Source organism: Salvelinus namaycush, chromosome 15 (genome assembly GCF_016432855.1).
Source record: "Salvelinus namaycush isolate Seneca chromosome 15, SaNama_1.0, whole genome shotgun sequence".
Taxonomy (NCBI): Eukaryota; Metazoa; Chordata; class Actinopteri; order Salmoniformes; family Salmonidae; genus Salvelinus; species Salvelinus namaycush.
Genome location: NC_052321.1, coordinates 33,929,117 through 33,942,425, shown reverse-complemented (window position 1 = coordinate 33,942,425; position 13,309 = coordinate 33,929,117).

Here is a 13,309-nt window from a genome sequence, read left to right as displayed (position 1 = left end):
TTCTCAAGACCCTGTCTCTCAAAGATAATTCGTAAAAATCCAAATAACTTCACAGATCTTCATTGTAAAAGGTTTAAACACTGTTTCTCATGCTTGTTCAATGAACCATAAACAATTAACGAACATGCACCTGTGGAACGGTCGTTAAGACACTAACAGCTTACAGACGGTAGGCAATTAAGGTCACAGTTATGAAAACTTAAGACACTAAAGAGGCCTTTCTACTGACTCTTAAAAACACCAAAAGAAAGATGCCCAGGTACCCTGCTCATCTGCGTGAATGTGCCTTAGGCATGCTGCAAGGAGGCATGAGGACTGCAGATGTGGCCAGGGCAATAAATTGCAATGTCCGTACTGTGAGACGCCTAAGACAGCGCTACAGGGAGACAGGACGGACAGCTGATCGTCCTCACAGTGGCAGACCACGTGTAACAACACCTGCACAGGATCGGTACATCCGAACATCACACCTGGGGACAGGTACAGGATGGCAACAACAACTGCCCGAGTTACACCAGGAACGCACAATCCCTCCATCTGTGCTCAGACTGTCAGCAATAGGCTGAGAGAGGCTGGACTGAGGGCTTGTAGGCCTGTTGTAAGGCAGGTCCTCACCAGGCATCACCGGCAACAACGTCGCCTATGGGCACAAACCCACCGTCGCTGGACGAGACAGGACTGGCAAAAAGTGCTCTTCACTGACGAGTCGCGGTTTTGTCTCACCAGGGGTGATGGTCGGATTCGCGTTCATCATCGAAGGAATGAGCCTTACACCGAGGCCTGTACTCTGGAGCGGGATCGATTCGGAGGTGGAGGGTCTGTCATGGTCTGGGGCGGTGTGTCAAGGCATCATCGGACTGAGCTTGTTACAGGGAAGACATCCTCCTCCCTCATGTGGTACCCTTCCTGTAGGCTCATCCTGACATGACCTTCCAGCATGATAATGCCACCAGCCATACTGCTCGTTCTGTGCGTGATTTCCTGCAAGACAGGAATGTCAGTGTTCTGCCATGGCCAGCGAAGCGCCCGGATCTCAATCCCATCGAGCACGTCTGGGACCTGTTGGATCGGAGGGTGAGGGCTAGGTCCATTCCCCCCAGAAATGTCCGGGAACTTGCAGGTGCCTTGGTGGAAGAGTGGGGTAACATCTCACAGGAAGTACTGGCAAATCTGCTGCAGTCCATGAGAAGGAGATGCACTGCAGTACTTAATGCAGCTGGTGGCCACACCAGATACCGACTGTTACTTTGATGTTGACCCCCCCCCCCCCCTTTGTTCAGGGACACATTATTCCGTTTCTGTTAGTCACATGTCTGTGGAACTTGTTCAGTTTATGTCTCAGTTGTTGAATCTTGTTATGTTCGTACAAATATTTACACATGTTAAGTTTGCTGAAAATAATCGCAGTTGACAGTGAGAGACTTTTGTATTTTTGATGAGTTTATAATACAATTTTTTGGAGCATTTTTTTATTTAGGAGACTGTCTACCAGCAGAGGCAGTGCACTGAAAACACAGTGCTTATAGCTTCTGCTCATTGTTAAAGGGTTCTCTATTAAAGTCATAGTTAAAGTCGCTCTGTCACAGATTGGTGTAAGGTGAGGTATAACAATGGGGAAACACCTGTTCCAAGAATGTACCGGAAGAAGTTAAACTTTCATACCAGTGTTCATTAAAGTAGTTGTTTAACATTTTTTGCAGCGGATAAAAATAGTGGCCTTCTGATCATAAAAGATGGAATGTAAAAATACCATTCATGCCATCAATATCGTTACCTTCCCTCTCTCCGTTTATTTTCACACATCCAGTTTTTAAAATTCCCGTCGAAGAAATTCATTATTTAGGGACTCAAAGTATTATTCCTGATATTTGCACATTCCAATCTGTCAATACGAACACCAGACGGGCTGTTTTCAATTGGCTCTGTAGCAGTAAATGACTTGACTCTTTAACACCCTCCAACTCCTGTAACAGTGGCACCCCTCTAATTGGAGAGACAGTGTAATTTCTCATGTTACACCTGGAAATAAAACTTTTGTAATAAAGCACTGGTACTACTTTCTCAAACATCATATTTCTTCTTTGTTTGATTTAGGGTCAAGCTAAATTTTTCATTTTGCCAAAGTCTAATTAAACAAAATCAAATGTCTGTTTGTTCAAATGAGAGAAAAAAGGGTTTGAAAGTGTGCTGTTGAAATGTTTAGGTGCTGACCTAAACGAACCTTGCTCCTAGCTGGTTAATTGCAATTACAGTGAGCATAAACATACTTCACAACACAATTTACCACATCATATATTTTCAATTGAGAGAGAGACATGGAGAGGGAGAAACAGAGCGAGAGAGAGAGAGAAGGATGGAGAGAGAATGAAAGAGAGGGTGCTGTATGAGATTCTAGGAATTATAAGGATTCTAGGAGTTGTACAGTCACCTAGAACAGAGTAGCTGTGTGATGGATGATGTCCAGGCTGCTTTTCCCTGCTTCTCCCAGCTGATTTGTAGCTTAGGGTTAACACCTGAAAGCTTCTATAGCATCTCTGACTGGACTAGCTGATCCTAGACCAGTCTGGAACCCTCTCACCCTCAACCCAGCTGCTTCTGAATCTGTCAAACATGACATCGTAGTGGATGGTCACCAAAGGGTGGCGGAGAGACCATTTTGTCAGTAGTGAATGAATTTGTTCTCATACTGTAGGAGTTTATTCTTCCATTACATTTTTTTCCTTCTTTATTTCAGTCACGTTTTAGAAAGAGATATTATAAAGTTCATTATCAGTCTTTCTATTTTAAGCGTTGCTGTTTGCAGCTTAATGTCTCCAAAGGTCTCCAAATACATAACCCCAGACACACACAGAACCCTGCAGACCTGAACACCCTCTGAACTCACAGTGAACATTATGTCATTAGTACCCAGGACTCCCAGAGGAGGGAGGCTGTGTGACATGAATCAGTGTGCCTGATCCCTACAGCCGGCCCCCCAGCTCAAACCCCTCTCCCTCCTCTTTCCTTATCTCCCTCCTCTTTCCTTATCTCCCTCCTCTTTCCTTCTCTCCCGCTTCATTCACAGGTCAGCACTGATCTATCATCATCTGTCCCTCTTTCTGCCTGTTGGAGCATCCAACCTCATGTTAACACACACACACACACACAGTCACACACACAGTCACTCACACACACACAGTCACACACACAGTCACTCTCACACACACACACACACAAAGTCTGGCCATCCATACATTACATCCATTCACCTTCTCTGCCCTACTTTAACCTATGTCCCAAGGGGGGAGCTGACAGAGAGGTGTAGTCTTTCTGTTCTAGAGTTTATTTTACTGCAACATGGTGAGACAGAGACCAGAGAGACAGATTGAAAAGAGAAGAGTCAGATGGACAGAGAAATAGTGAAACTGGGAGAAAAGTGATAGTGATAAAAAAGACGGGCGTGAGACAGAGCGAAAAGAAAAGAGACACAGAGATGTAGAGGTCCTGTACTAACCTCTCCTCCACACAGCCGTTAATCCTAGCATTCCAGAGCCCCCTGACAGCCAGAGGTTAGAGGTCAGAGGTTATGTTAACCCTGGTTCCTTCCCCAGGGCCCAGACTCCCCCTGGGAGTCAACTACCCCCTGACTCTTGACCCATGTGATGTCAGACAGAGTCACAGGGTCACAGGGGGTCATGGTCAAGGCTTCTGTCTCGATATCATCCAACCATGGCTGCACTGTCTGTTTAGATTGTGTGTGTGTGTGTGTGTGTGTGTGTGTGTGTGTGTGTGTGTGTGTGTGTGTGTGTGTGTGTGTGTGTGTGTGTGTGTGTGTGTGTGTGTGTGTGTGTGTGTGTGTGTGTGTTGTTTTCTTTAAATTGGATTGTGGATGCTGGATTATTGAGCTATGATCCACTGACTCAGATCTGAAGATTGGAGGCGTGGCTTAGTAGGGGCATGGCTTTCAGCTAGTTATTTTTGGCCACCTGTGAGAGTAAATGCCATTCCGATTAATCTGTGTTGTTGCATTGTCAACACATGTAAAGTTTGAGTACTGACACTTTTGTAGTTTTAATAAGGCGTACACAAGAGTATGAGTTCATTAATAAGTGCCTATGCATTGCCCAATGTTTGGATACTTACCACTTTTTATTTTGTGAAGTCCAAAAAAATTGAAGGACACTGAATTTGCAGTGTATATGGAAGACATCTACTGTCACGGCTGGCCAAAAATAACTATGTGAAAGCCAAGCCCCCAATAGTCCATTCCTTTGGTGTGGGTTAATTTAACATTCAGTACATCTTTTAATATACAATTAATAACATTACTATGTAAATATCATAACCAACTGTTAACTATCCCAATATCGGCATACATGTAGGCTCTAGTGGAACTCGTCTTGTGCAAGAATGATTAAGTTACAAAAATGTCAGCACGCAACCTCACAATACAACAGAACAGATGAACCGTAATGACATTTACTCTCACACGTGGTGAAAAATAACTATCTGAAAGCCATGCCCATACTAAGCCACACGTCCATCCTTCTCATCATGGCTCAATAACCCAAATAAGGGATCCAATTGGCTGGGTCAAAAATACTCCAACGTGTGTCCCAGCGCTGGGTTATTTTTAATAAATTTATTTAGAGTGTACAATACTGTAGGTTGGTGTGCGTTCAGAAAGTATTCACAACCCTTGCCTTTTTCAACAATTTAATATGAATGAAATTGAGATGTTGTGTAACTCACACACACTACCCGATAATGTCAAAGGGGAATGATGTTTTTAGGCTTTTTCACAAATTAGTAAAAAATGAAAACTGAAATGTCTTGAGTCAATAAGGATTGTGTCAGGGCACAGATCTGTGGAAGGGTACCAAGACATGCAGCATTGAAGGTTCACAAGAACACAGTGGCCTCCATCATTCTTAAATGGAAGAAGTTGGGAACCACCAAGACTCCTCCTAGAGCTGGCCGGCTCGCCAAACTGAGCAATCGGGGGAGAAGGGCCTTGATCAGGAGGTGACCAAGAACCTGATGGTCACTCTGACAGAGTTCTAAAGTTCCTCTGTGGAGATGGGATAATCTTCCAGAAGGACAACCATCTTTGCAGCACTCCACCAATCAGGCCTTTATGGTAGAGTGGCCAGACAGAAGCCACTCCTCCATAAAAGTCACATGACAGCCCGCTTGAAGTTTGCCAAAAGGCTCTCAGACCATAAGAAACAAGATTCTCTTGTTTGATGAAACCATGATTGAACTCTTTGGCCTGAATACCAAGTATCACATCTGAAGGAAACCTGACACCATTCCTACAGTAAAGTATGGTGGTAACAGCATCATCATGCTGTGGGGAGGTTTTTTAGTGGCGTGGACTGGGAGACTAGTCAGGATTGAGGATGAACGGAGCAAAATACAATGAGATCCTTGATGAATACCTGCTCCAGAGCGCTCAGGACTTCAGACTGGGGCGAAGGTTCACCTTCCAACAGAACAACGACCCTAAGCACACAGCGAAGACAACGCAGGAGTGGCTTCGGGACAATTCTGTGAATATCCTTGAGTGGCCCAGCCAGAGGCTGGAGTTGAACCCGATCAAACTCTGGAGAGACCTGAAAATAGCTGTGCAGCAACGCTCCCCATCCAACCTGACAGAGCTTGAGAGGATCTGCAGAGAAGAATGGGAGAAACTATGCAAATACAGGTGTGCCAAGCTTGTAGCGTCATACCCAAGAAGATTCAAGGCTGTAATCGCTGCCAAAGGTGCTTCAACAAAGTACTGAGTAATGGCTCTGAATACTTATGTAAATGTCATATTGTGGCTATTGATATTTAATAAATGTGCAACAATTTCTAAAAATCTGTTTTTGCTTTGTCGTTATTGGGTATTGTGTGTAGATTGATGAGGGGGGAAAATAACTATTTCATACATTTTAGAGTAAGGCTGTAAAGTAACAAAATGTGGAAAAGGTCAAGGGGTCGGAATACTTTCCGAATGCACTGTAGGTGTGACTTTTGGTAAAAAGAATTGAGAGACACAGTAGGTTAGAGAAGAGCTCAGCACTGCTCCTGGGATCCATTGTACTCCACATACATTCCTTGAACCCAGCGCTACGTACTCATTTGTTATCCACTGCCATTGCAATGCTATAGAATAGAAAAGTCCTCTATTTTGTGTTTTCTTCCGTGCCTTTTCACATCCTGACCAAGGTTTCCAGCGTTCACCGTGGAAGCATTTTTAGATGTTTTTACCGAGTTTTATGAATTTAAATATTTTGTAGGACATCATTCGACAAAAATATTTTTTTAAACACAGTGGAAAGGTCCGGTAGGGTTCAATCCAAGAAAGGCAAAACACAATGTGAGAAAAAAGAGCTATAAATAGCCTCAAGTACAGCAGAAATATGACAATCCAAACGCTCTCTAGCACTATAAGAATTGCTTTGTTAAGGAAATTCATAGAAATCTCTGTGTCTGTACTCACTACCTTCAGAGCAAGGACCCCTGTGTGTGTGCGTGTGTGTGTGTGAATTGCATGGGGGGGTGGTAGGTGTAGGAATTGGGGTTCCTCTCTCTGCCTCTCGATTCCTCTCCTCCCCTCTCTCTCCGCGGCGGGGGCATTTATCAGACCCCTAAGTGGCTGTAACAAAAGCAATGCTCCCTGGGAGAGGACCTGACAGCAGTTTTCCTCGTATTGATCGCCTGCGCTCGCTCTGAGTGCTCCAGTTTATGACAAAAGAGTTCACGACACCGCAGTCACAAAGTCAATACCGTGATAAATACTCCCCCTCCGCTGGTCCCTTGTCCGGCACTTTACCAGGCATTTGCCCTGACAGTTATTACTCCTACCACAGTAAATCCACTGACCAAAGGAGAAAAGGGAGAGAAAAAGAGAGTTGTTGGCTGTATTTATGAACCCAGGTTGGTCAAGTTGACTTAATCTAAAGACCTGTTCAATCACGATCAGTGCTCGCAGACCGGAGGGTGTGCTGGTTGTTGTGTTGTTTCCTCCACATCTTTAAGGAGCAATTTTTGGGGGTCAGTGGGATTAACTGTATGTTAAATATGAATGTGCACATTCCCACATACGCATGCACAGAGAGCGAGCGAGAGTAGAGCATGTGCGTGACGTGCACACACCAACATACTGAAAATACAGACATACGCTACATGGATAAAAGTATGTGGACAAAAGTATGCTCGTAGAATAACTCATTCCAAAATCATGGGCATTAATATGGAGTTGATCCCCTTTGCTGTTATAACAGCCTCCACTCTTCTGGGAAGGCTTTGCACTAAATGTTGGAACATTGCTGCGGGGACTTGCTTCCATTCAGCCACAAAAGCATTAGTGAGGTCGGGCACTGATTTTGGGCGATTAGGCCAAAGATATTCGATGGGGTTGAGGTCAGGGCTCTGTGCAGGCCCGTCAAGTTCTTCCACACCAATCTCAACAAACCATTTCTGTATGAACCTCACTTTCTGCACAGGTGCATTGTCATGCTGAAACAGGAAAGGCCCTTCCCCAAACTGTTGCCACAAAGTTGGAAGCACAGTATCGTCTAGAATGTCATTGTATGCTGTAGTGTTGATTTCCCTTCACTGGAACTAAGGGGCCTAGCCCCCATGAAAAACGACCCCAGACCATCACAACTTTACAGTTGGCACTATGCATTGGCACAGGTACAGTAGCATTCTCCTGGCATCCGGACTGACAGATGGTGAAGCGTAATTCATCACTCCAGAGAAAGCGTTTCCACTGCTCCAGAGTCCAATGGCGGCAAGCATTTACACCACTCCAGCCGACGCTTGGCATTGCACATGGTGATCTTAGGTTTGTGTGCGACTGCACGGCCATGGAAATCCATTTTAATGAAGCTCCCAACGAACCGTTCTTGTGCTGACATTGCTTCCAGAGGCATTTTGGAACTCGTCAGTGAAGGTTTGCAACCAAGGACCTACTTCGCGGCTGATCCCTTGTAGCTCCTAGACATTTCCACTTCACATTAACAGCACTTATAGTTAACCGGGGCACCTCTAGCAGGGCTGAAATTTGATGAACTGACTTGTTGGAAAGGTGGCATCCTATGACAATCTCACATTGAAAGTCACTGAGCTCTTCATTAAGGTCATTCTACAATGTTTGTCTATGGAGATTGCACGGCCGTGTCCTCGATTTTATACACCTGTCAGCAGGGGTGTCCACATACTTTTTGTATATATAGTGTATGTCCATCATTGGTTGAATATGTAGCCTAAGGTATTTTAGATGTTGCTGTTTGAATAGGCTATTTATTTTCCGGTAGTTTACTCTCTTACTCTAAACCGATTTTTAACATATCTTTGTTTTTCCCTCCAGAAATCTAATTTGAATAATGATTAGTGAATAAAATCAGGGATTAAAGTGTGAGCTGTCAGATAGGTCTGTTTGTTGTGGCAGCACAGGGCCAAGTTCCATCTCCAACTTTACACACATGTTCATGGTATTACACGCAAAGATCCCTGTACATCCATTTTCAGCAAATGAGAAAATATTAAGAATGTTTTGTAATTTGGAAGAGGTTCCTGCCTTTGCGCTAATCCAACATGTTAAATCCGTTTAGAGTTAAAAGTACCCATATCCCCGCTGCATATGCTCCGAAACACATTAATCAAAATAGCAGATTATGCAGATGTAAATTACAACGCTGCTATGAATGAAACATTTTCAATTTATCTAGTCAAAAATATTATAAATCTAGAGAGATTAATATTTTTTTTATAATAGTTTACAAATACAACATGTGTCGAATTGAGTGGCAAATCATCTTGTTTAGCATAACTCCTAAATCCTATTACAAATGTTAAAAAGATATTAAAAAGTGATTTATTTATATTTGGAGAAAACATAACCAGCCAGAGAATCCTATTCAGGCTCTCTTTTCATGTTGTTACTCTAAAAAGGAACATTTGTTCCAAATGTCTTACCTGGCTATCATCATTTGGTCATCTGGAGTCAAGTGGATGAAAAGTGGGTCCTCCAGTCTGTCCTCTATAGCAAATGTATTATATTCTCCCTCCAGTCTGGTTACCTGGCTAAAAAAAAGGTGAAATAAATATCTGTGTACGTCACGTTTTTATCCATACCTGGTCATTCTGATCATCTCCTGGTAGAGATGCTGTAAGGACCATCAGCAGTGAGAGACTGTATGCCTCCCAAATGGTCAAAAGATGTGCACTATATAGGGAATAGGTTGTCATTTGGGACACGACCCCTGTCCGTAGCAAGTAGCGACAGCCCTCAAAGCCTAGAAAGGGCCACATGATGTCGGGCTGTGTTTGAGCGCAGGGACGGGCGGCTAACGGCAGGCAGCAGATCACAGTGTCTATCTAGTGGCTTTATATCCACAATGAGGAGGGTAACTACCTGTAAAACAACCTTCTGGGTGGAGAGGACCTCCCCTATGGCAGCAGCACGTGACACAGCAGCCAGAGGACACAGCACCACGGGACAGAGGGGAGAGACAGGGAGGGAGAGGAGGGGGAGATTTGGGGAAGGAAGGAACAGGATGGTTTGGTTGGAGAGTGGAGGAAGGGGTAGAGATTTGTAGTAAGGGAAGAAGAAGGTCTGGAGGTGGGTCTTGAGAGGAGAGTGGGAAAGGGGTAAGAGGGGGAGAAGTGGGGTTAGAGAAGGGGAGCCGGCAGGGTAGAGCGGGGTGGGGGGGGTGTATTTTGGGGGGAAAGCAAAAATAAGTTGAAGGGAAGAGACGGTAAAGATGGAGAGGAGGGGGTTGCAGATGTTGAGGTTAGCTGTAAGGTTGGAGAGGGGGTTATGGGTGGAGAAAGAGAGGGAGACAACACTGCACTCATGCGGACAGGTGCACATACAGTAGTTACACACAATCAAACTGAATGTCCTATTGAGAGTACCAGTACTTCTACACTGCACTGTAGGTGGAGCAGTGATGTGGATAAGATATCCATGGGACTACACACACACACACACACACACACACACACACACACACACACACACACACACACACACACACACACACACACACACACACACACACACACACACACACACGCGCAAAGTAGGTCAGGGTGGAGAAAGTTACATTTTCTTTTGTACTTTCTCAAACCTGAAAGTATTGCAATCTCAGGAATGTTATGCGTCAGCTCATTGGACAGTAAGCTGCTAACTAGAAGAACATTCCTCGAGACATTCTTTCAGTGGCAACATTCCAACAGCCTGTCATTCCACTGAAGAAATATGGGATACAGTAGAGTAAGTAGTCTATATGGACATTTACTGATGATTTGTGGTTAGTGTAGTTATGCCATTGATTTGATATAGTATAGGCAGGGCAGACGATATGGCAAGATGGCATTGTCTTCCATGGGGTCATGCCAGTGGCTGATAGTGAGAATGAAAAAGCTACAGTCGTTTTCTGTCAGTGGTTCCAATAAGACCAGATCATGATGAAAGACAGGCCGTCCTACATAAAAAAAGGGAGAAAATCAAAACAAACAAACACAAAAGCTGTAATGACGAAATTCCTGAAAGAAGCACACAAACAGTTCAGATTTGCCAAGCGTCTTTAGGGAGATTAGGCAAAGTATATGCTGTGTGTGAAACCACAAAGTCCAACAACAATGCTTAGCTAATTCAAAGGCGGATGTTGCCAGGGATGGGCATAAATTACAATTACAAAATACAAGTACAAAATACTCTAAATACAAGTACAAAATACTCTAAATACAAGTACAAAATACTCTAAAGACCAATGCATCAAAATAAAAAATAAGATTGTATTGTATTTAATTAAAATACATCCAGTTTGTATTTTAAAACACCAAAATACATTTGCAAATAGCCAGCCACACAGCAACAACATTCTTAGTAACGTTTACAGGAACGTCTTACTCGCTATGACTGTGATATGTTGTTGTTTATCAACCTTAGTTGAATTCACTCTGGATAAGAGCGTTTGCTAAATGACCAAATTGTAAACGTAAATGTGAAAATTAACAACTGCAATGCACACTGGGTATTATTATTAGCCTTGTTTTGGGGCGGAGCTCATTACAGTAATACATTACAGTTCATTTTTACATATACATTTACATTTAATTCATTTAGATTTTGATGCCAATCTAGGGTGAAAGGGGCCCACAAAATTGTGAACAGCTGGAAATAAATGCTATAGAAAAGTATTTTGAAAATACAAATGACAGCTTTCAAAAGTATTTTGTTACAAACTACATTGGAGCGTGGTTTAGCCCAGTGTAATACAACATACAAAATACTCAAAAGTAATTAAAACACATATTTCAAATACATGTAACAGAAATACTGCCCATCTCTGGATGTTGCTAATGAAAATGTCAGCCCCTGAGTTTGGACCCGTATGAAGCCTGGCTGTCTGTCAGGAACACTTCTCATTTCCTTACTGCAAGTCTGCTTTTATCTTTTACCTGAAAAATGCCATCAAAATAAAAGGGGGGAGGAGTGGGGGACTTGAGGAGGAGCTGTGTGTGTGGGTGTGTGTGTGTGTGTGTGTGTGTGTGTGTTCATGTGTTTTACAGGTTGTTTTTTCTCTCCATTTCAAGGTTGGTTAGCACGCTAGCACATTAGCTGAGGGGCACAATGACCGGACTCACCTTAGTCAGTATGTGTTTCACCTGTGCTGGCGAGTCATCTCGTTAGTCAGGATGTGTTTCACCTGTGCTGTCCCAGCTGATTTTTTAAGATGAAGTTTCATGAAAAAAAATGTATTTAATCAAAAACCAGATGTTTTAGGCTTAGTTATAGTGAAACATGTCAATTCAAGTCTTAATTTTGACAGTTTGTTGCAAAAGTTATATATGTTGGTCTTTTAGGAGTAAATCTAGCTCTTTTTGCCACTAGCGGTTCAACTCTACCATTGAAGGTGCCTCTACGTCATCGCAAGGGAGGGGTTCGGTATGAAATACATTCTCTGCTTGGTGGTACCACCTCAAGGCGTACCTAAAAGCAGGTGACAGTGTGCCTTATTTGGCAATGGTCTTGGTAAGTGGTGTGTCGATATATTTAGCATGATGCTTCCTTGGCTAGACTATTGATATTACAGAAAATTCAAAAGGCAGTAAGGCAGTTTTTGCTTACCATTTCATACACATCTATGTGCTTTTATGAAGACAAAAACATGTAGGTTATGATGATTATACTTTTATATTTGTAGCTAGATCCATCGTAACAAGAAATAGATGACAATGGTGGTCATGTCAACTCATATCTTTCCCAACCACCATGACTGAGTTCTAATCCCACAAGAGGGAAATATATATATTGTTTTGTTGTCCTTTATTTACAATATTCATCCGTACCCTGTAATGGCTTCCGTTGGTAGAAGGAGAGGAGGACCAAAGCACAGCGTGGTATGTATCCATATTTATTAGAATACTTCTTCAAGACGAACAAAACAATAAACAGACGAAAACCAACGAAGCTACAGTCCTGAACCAGAGAACATGGAAACCATGAACGCACGAACAGGAACAATCACCCACAAACCAACAGTGAAAACAGGCTACCTTAATATGGTTCCCAATCAGAGACAATGACAAACACCTGCCCCTGATTGAGAACCATATTAGGCCAAACAACAAACCCAACATAGAAACACAAAACATAGAATGCCCACCCAGCTCACGTCCTGACCAACACTAAAACAAGGAAAACACAAACGAACTATGGTCAGAACGTGACATACCCACACATATCTAATTCCAAAAAGTGAAAGCATACCTTGTGAGAGGGGTCGACCTGGTAGTAGTTGAAGGTTTTTATATAGTACCCAAGACCAATCTGTGAGATAATTTGACCATTGGACAAAGTGCTTTTGAGTAAATACTGCAATGCGGGTTGGATTGAATTGAGCCCCTGATCTTCATTTTCAAGGTGGTGATTGCACCTTACTTTTATTGCAGTATTGTATTGGGAAAAGAGTCTACATTTCAAATATTTTGGGGGCACCATGGGGGATTTGAACTCACACCACAAGTGGTAATAGATGTCAGGAACTCAGCACCTTACCACTGTCAGTTAACTGTCCAGAGCTGTATTTTATTACAAGGCACATAATTGTATTATCAGAGCATGCCAGTGGACTTCTGGCAAATATTCTTTAGTGAGAACGTGTTGAAATCAGGGTTAGGTTTAGGAGTTTGTGGTTAAGATTAGGAATAGGTTAGGGTTTAGGGAAAATAGGAATTTTTGTGGTCAAACATTTTTACACTCCAAAATGTCCTGACATTTCACGAAAACAAAGCTGTGTGTGTGTGTGTGTGTGTGTGTGTGTGT